This window comes from Pteropus vampyrus, unplaced genomic scaffold, assembly GCF_000151845.1.
Source record: "Pteropus vampyrus isolate Shadow unplaced genomic scaffold, Pvam_2.0 Scaffold283, whole genome shotgun sequence".
NCBI lineage: Eukaryota > Metazoa > Chordata > Mammalia > Chiroptera > Pteropodidae > Pteropus > Pteropus vampyrus.
Genome location: NW_011889064.1, coordinates 1,608,301 through 1,614,954, shown reverse-complemented (window position 1 = coordinate 1,614,954; position 6,654 = coordinate 1,608,301). Strand labels below are relative to the sequence as shown.

At 43.8% G+C, this 6,654-nt stretch overlaps 1 protein-coding gene across 1 annotated transcript in view; it reads left to right on the top strand.

The window, feature by feature from the left end:
• Positions 1-454: 454 nt before the first annotated feature.
• The window catches only part of GPRC5A (G protein-coupled receptor class C group 5 member A), a 17,161-nt gene continuing 10,961 nt past the window's right edge, over positions 455-6,654 (top strand). The window contains exon 1 of the mRNA XM_011375999.2: positions 455-861. The gene's annotated coding sequence lies outside the window, so the exon portion shown is untranslated. The remainder of the gene's footprint in view (positions 862-6,654) is intronic.

The following is a 6,654-nucleotide window of genomic DNA, read 5'->3' as shown; positions in this document are numbered from 1 at the left end:
TCTAACAAGTGGAGCACGTAGCTAACTCGGGATACCCGCCCCCCGGAGGTTTTACTGGTCCTCTACGTCGCTCGGGCTGGTGGCCCTGAGAGGCGGACACCTCCTCCTTTCGCGCGCCCGGTTTCTCAGCCTGCCCTGGTGGGGTGAGAGCCGTGGAGAGATAGGGAAAGGCCACTTGGGGTTCAGCTCCCCGTCCTATTTAGTCGAATAAACACGGTAAATAAGTGTATTTCCCTGACCCCCTTACACACACACACACACACACGCGCGCGCGCGCGCTGTGGGACCCAAGAGTTAACATAGGTCCTACGACCTGGCCAGCCCTTTCCTTTGGGCGACAGGAGTGCCTGGCGGAGAGCGCGGGTGTCGCTCCTTCCCGGAGGTGACAGCTTTCGGGACCGAGAAGCAGCGGTGCCTCTGGCCTCTTTCACCCGGTGCGTGGGGGACCAGCCGGCGTGCTAGTCTCGGAGCCCTCTGATGAGCTGGGCGGGGCCGCGGTGCCCTCCTCCCCATTTCAAGGGTGACTGTGCCGCTGACGTCAGGCGGCTTTTAGTTCATTCCCTGGCGCGGGGACTTTATTTTCATAACAGCACGCAGTGCCGTGGAACTGGAATAGGCGTGTCCTCTCTCCCTGACCCTCTCCCGCCCCTGTCCCTCTGCTCACCCCCTCGCACGTTCCCTCCCTCCGACCGCCGCCTTTATAACTGCTCGGCGCCGCGAGGTCGAGATAGCCGTCGCGGGCTCCCCAGCACCCAGGGGCTCCGTGCTGCCTCTAACGCGCGGGAAGCGGCGGGAGTCGAAGCGTCAAAGCCAAGGCACAAGTGAGGCGCAACGAGCCCGGAGCGCGCCCCGCCTCCGCAGGTGAATCTTGGGGACAGTGCAGTTGGGCGGGGTGGGATGCAGCAGAGCAAGCCTGGGATGGACTACAGCTGGCTATGAGCAAAAAAGAATCCCAAGAAAGAACTTCTGCTAGTTTAACTCAATTAAGATTTTTTTTTTCCCCTGGGCTTCTCAGGCTAAGCTAGAAGCACAGAGCAAAATGAGTAGTTTCTGCTCAGACACATTGTACACACTCTTAACAGGTGGAATCTTGGCCATGCAAGTGAGCAGTTCTGGGCTTGCTCTAGGGGAAAGGAAAACGGAGAAAGATCTTAGAGGAAGGGAAGGGACTGGGGTGGAGAGGGGTGGGAACTGAGGGAGTGAGGTGGGGAGGCGGGGGACAGGAATGGGGAAATCGTGACAACTGCTACTTTACACAGCTGCTTAAAAGTTCCCCATTATTTGGTCCTTCCACAAGAAGTGTGCCCTTCTGAATTTTGGGAAGTAGATTCTAGAAGCCGGATTCTCTTCATGTGAGTGTGGGGCCGTCAGCTCCACAGTATTCTCTCCCCGGCAGTCCCTCGAGTTGCTCAGCATCCCCCGGCAGATGAAAGTTGAATGTCCAGTAACATCCCACCTTCTCCATCAACTAAATAGGACTTGGAATTGGCCCCAAAGCTGTCCAGGATAGCCCCTAAAATATACAGTGGGGGAAGGAAGGGCTCGCAAAGAGGGGAAATCTACTCAGTTTTAAGGACTTTGAAGGACTTTCCATACCTGAATTCTCTCCAGACTGATTTTCTCCTCAGAGGGTTTGTAACTGCCACACCTGTTGAAGGGTTTGGCTGAATCATCCGCTGCTGCGGGCTCTTTCCTCAAGGGGAATACTTGAACCACTTTAGATACAATGGCCTGGGGCCCATGGAGGGCTGAGGATGGAGTCAGAGCTCCACCTTCTAGTGCTGTGTGCTGGCTGCTTCTTGGAGAGAGAAGGAATGCAGGGAGAAAGGGTCAGGAGAGGTGTTACCTGGGAGACAGAAAGGCTCCAGGGTATGGAGAGTTGTGTGCTCCTAGGGCAGTTGGGAATGAGCAGAACTCAGAATGAGCAGGACATTCCTGGGAGGTGCTCTCAGCCTGGGTCAGGAAGTCTGATTTCTCTTTCTGACTCTGCCAGGACCATGTAGCTATGAGGAGGCAAGGGCCTGGGCCTTGAGTTCCTCCTAAGGAATCTTGGGAAGGCCCCCAGCTCCCTCCCAGGCCAAGATTCCAGCACCTCTGTAGCTGCACGTTTCCCTTGGGAGTCCTCTGTGGCGTCTGTGTCTTTGTATTTCACTCTTTAGTGGTAATCGGAGGTAACAGGGTATGAAGAATTTTGACTGTGATTTTATTCTCATTCCGAGATTTTGTTTCAGGTTCACTGCTATTTAAAAATCCACAGATTGAGCTGAGAGAATGGGCAGGAAATGATGTTGGTATACTTAGACCTTTAAAAACAATGAATTGAATAGTATTTTCGCTTGAGGTGGGGTCGCAAATTTTCTGAGTGGTTTGATGTGTTTGGTTCTACTTTTTATTGCCTTGTGGTCAGACTATATAGTTTGTACATTTCTTATTTTAAAATTTCAGATTTTTTTTGTGGCCTAAAATATGTTGTTTTGGTAAATGTTCCATGAGCACTTCAATAAAGGCAAATCTTATAGAGCAGGGTTAAGTAAACTAGGTCCATGGCCAAACACATCCCATATCCTCTTTTTGTAAATAGTTTTATTAAAACACAGCTGTGCTCATTTATCTACATATTATCTGTGGGTGCTTTCAACTACAAACATGGCCTCCAAAGCCTAAACTACTTATTATCTGGCCCTTTACAGAAAATGTTTGCCAATCATAGATATAGAGGATCTAAGTTATATGATTAATAGTGGAAATCTAATAAGTTATAAAGATAGAGAATATTTTGATTAAAATATCCATAGAACATTTGTAAAAATTTATATTATTATTCATTTTGTCTATTTCATCTGCTGAGGACTGATAAAGAAGTTTCAAAGTCTCCTCTAATTGTCCTGCTTCTCTCGATTTCTCCTTGTATTTCTGGTATTTATTGTTTTAAGTGTTTTGGTGCTCTATTATTCAGTACATAAAAGTTTATGATGGTTATATCTTCAGTGTGGAGTAGTCCTAATTATTATAATATAATACCTTTCTGCCTTGACTAAACTTTGTGTGATATTAACACTTCAACTCTTACTTAATTTTCTCTCTTTGAACAAGCTATTTAACTTTGTACCTGATACATAATACCTGCTAAATAAACATCTATTATCATTGCTTTTTTGCACTTATTTTCATTTTTCCCTTCTTTTTACTTTCAGCTCCTTTGAATCCTGTTGTTTAGGTGAAGTTCTTAGAGGTATAGTATAGTTTAATTTAGTCTTTTTTCAAAATAAAGTTACCATTTACATTTATTGTAATAATAGTTGTTTGCTGTTGTCATCTAATTTTTGGCCATGTGGTCTACTTTCTTCATCTTTTCCCACATTAGATAGTCTGTATTATATTTTTAGATCTACTAGGAGCCATTCTCAGGGCTTAGATATGATAAGGAGATATAAGTTTGGCTTAGGGATTATTGGATCAAATATGAATATGTTACCTTTATATATCGAAATAAAATCCTTAAAATAAGGTGACTTTGAGAGCTTCGAGATGGTATATCAGTAGAGGACTTCACTTTATCTACCCACATATTTTCTGGAAATTTCATTTCTTAAAATTCTGGGTCTAACAGATTTGGAAGTTTCACTCATAATTTTAAGCTAAAAAAATGACTTCCAATATTTTGTTTTATATTCCAGTAATTTATTTTACATTAATTTGAAGTTCTAATGCTTTGTTTAGAATTGAGAAAGATGATAATATCCTCAGGGAAGTACCCAAAAATGAAGAAATTGGGATAAATACTGTTGTTATACTTGTTTAGATCTATGATGGTGTGATGGTTTACTTTCTCTGTTACAACATAGAAACTCAATTCAGTGATGTCATTCAGATATTATTCATAAGCCGTTGCCATGATGCATCACTTTTACGTCATCAGAATTTGGATGGCTACGCAGAACATGGGATCCTGGAGATTTCCCTACAGACATTCTCCAGTTATAACTTATCCTCCATCAAGGGCAGAGAAATCTCTGTGGGACCCCACCCTTGTCTTAGAATGCAGCCTCGATAAAAATAGGAGGATCAGCACATATTCATCTTCAAAATTCTTCCTCCCCATTACTCATACTTGCTGATAAATAACTTCCTTTAAGTAAATGTTTGGTGGCCAGTCTTAGTCCAAAACTGTTGCTCAGAAAACACTGTGCAGCGCATAGTGACGGGGGACAAATAGAAGATTTGCTCCATTTTCTTAAGAAGCTTATTATCTGATAGGCAAGTCAGCATTGACATTATGTATAACATATAACATATATGGAAAAACGTGAGTGTCAAGAAGAACTTAATTGTAAAAGCTATGAAGAGACCCCCAAATTTAAAATGAGACAGGACTAATAATTTAAAGAAACCTCAAAAAAAAAAAAAAAAAAAAAGAAACCTCAAGAGAGGTAAGTTTTGGGACAAGTTTCAAAGAAATATGGTAAATGAATTGTGAATAGGAGGGGTGGAGAATAATGCATGTGCTGAAGCAGAGGAAAGAGCATGACTTTGTCAGAAAAGGCCTTGGATGATCCCCAATTCCCCTCCAGATAGGAAATGCTCTCAGATTTTTTTCACCTTGCATAGAAGTGGAGAGGGGAGTTAGGAAGGCTGGAGGAGATGGTGGAAAGACCTGTTGGAGAAAAGCCTTGAAGGTCAATTTGAGGCTGAATCCTTTGTAATAGGCAAAAAGGAGCTAATATCCTTTTTAACTGCTAAATCCAAAGACCCCTTCCCGGGCCTTCTCTTCTTTGCTCCCCTCACAGCATTTAACTCCACTGACCCCTTTTTTTGGGGATGTGTTGTGGGGGACTGCTCTTTGGCTTCTGGAAAATCACCTAGGCTTATTTCTTTTACTAACCCCCAATAGTTTCTTTTGAATCCTTTGCTGATTCCTGCTTTGCTGAAATGGTGTTCCCATGGTTCTGTCCTCGGCCCTCTTTGCTCATCATAGGTGCTGCCTGTGTGATCTGGTCCCCTTTCAGATGTCTCCTATAGGCCCAGTCTGTGGGTACAGGCCAAACCTCTCCTGAGCCCCAGACCAAGTACAGAGGAGGTCAGTTCAACCTGGTGTCTAGCAGCCTGGCTTTTCAGAGCCATGTGACCTTGGGGACGTTATTTAATTTCTATGTGCCTCAGTTTCCTCAACTCCGAAAAGGGGGCATAATAATAGGGTTGTTGTGGGCATTAAATGAGACACTGTGTGGTCCAAAGTAAACTCTCAGGAGAACTTAGCACTTGTTCTTCCTGGATCCCTCTAATTACATGTCGCATATTCACCTTAGATTCAATAAACCTAAACTTGGCACTGCCCCTCATAAGCCTGTATTTCTAAGCTCCATTCAGTTGCCTAAGCTAGAAATCCGGGAATTAAGCTGGACTCCTTCATTCCTCAAGTTCTATCTCTTTTATATTCCTAAAAATCTCACACCATTCCCTGCCCAAGTCTTTCATGACTCTTCTCCCTGGTCTCTTATCTAAAGCCTTTTTAAAAAAAATTTCATTAGGTTGAATGGGTCACTGTTTTCTATGTGCCCTCAGCATTCCCTGCGCACGCTGTAACTTCTTAGTTGTACGTCCGTGTGACTCTATTGGTCGTCCTAGGGGCGGCAGCCACACTTGTGATCTGAGTGACTTGTACACTTAAAACAGTACCTAACACAAAGTAGACACTTAAACGTTTGTTGATTGACAGGAAAATTGACCAACTGCAGGACTGCTTGCTTTGGAGACTTCTTGGAGAAGGTTTAAATGGAGAGAGGCTGGATGGAGTCAGGGAGAAAATCTTCAGAGATCATAACAGAGATTTAGAGATGAAATGACAGATTACATTAAGATTAAGACTACTTATAAAGGGAAATTTCTCCTAACTATGTGACATGGGAAATGTAACTTCATCTAAGAGTCAGATTGTAGGAGTATTAAATGAGATAATAGGTATAAAAACATGTAAATGAGGGACTATATGTAAAAACATATGAACACTCAGCATTATGCCTGGCTGACAAGGGGCCTTGGTATGTGGCAGTAGTTGTCATTCTTTTTATTCATAATTATATTGTGACTATTGTTATTACTATTGATTGAATGTGGCAATTCAAGAGTTGAGAGGAAATTAAAATGCTAGAAAATAAAACATTTGCCCGGCCTGGATGATGTGAAGGCTCAGCTTCAACAAACACTAAAGATTTTGGTATCATTCTCCAAGCAGTCCTAATAAGAAGGGATTGTCCTCCCCAGTTTTTAGATGACAGATGAGATAAATCCCATAAGGAGAAAGATAAGATCAGCTTTTAGCACGGTTCAGGGCTCCAGGTAGTTCTTGCTCAGATACTCCAGGGGAGGACCTGAGACCTGTCCAATGCCGGCATTTGTCCTTGCATACCAGTCAATGCTATATGTTGATGGAGGCCATAGATAGGGTCAGTACTACTCCAGTACCCATCCTGCGGCTTTGTCCTGCAGGTGGGCGTTCCCCCGGTGTCCCTCTCCTTGGCCTGTGCTCAGACCCTTCAGCCTCAAGTTCAGCCCTGATTTGGGATTTGGTTAGGAGTTTGCGGCACATATTCTTTTAATGATAGGTAAGAGATGGGGCAGGAAGGAGGATGAGGGGGAGGGAGAAAGATTTGGAAA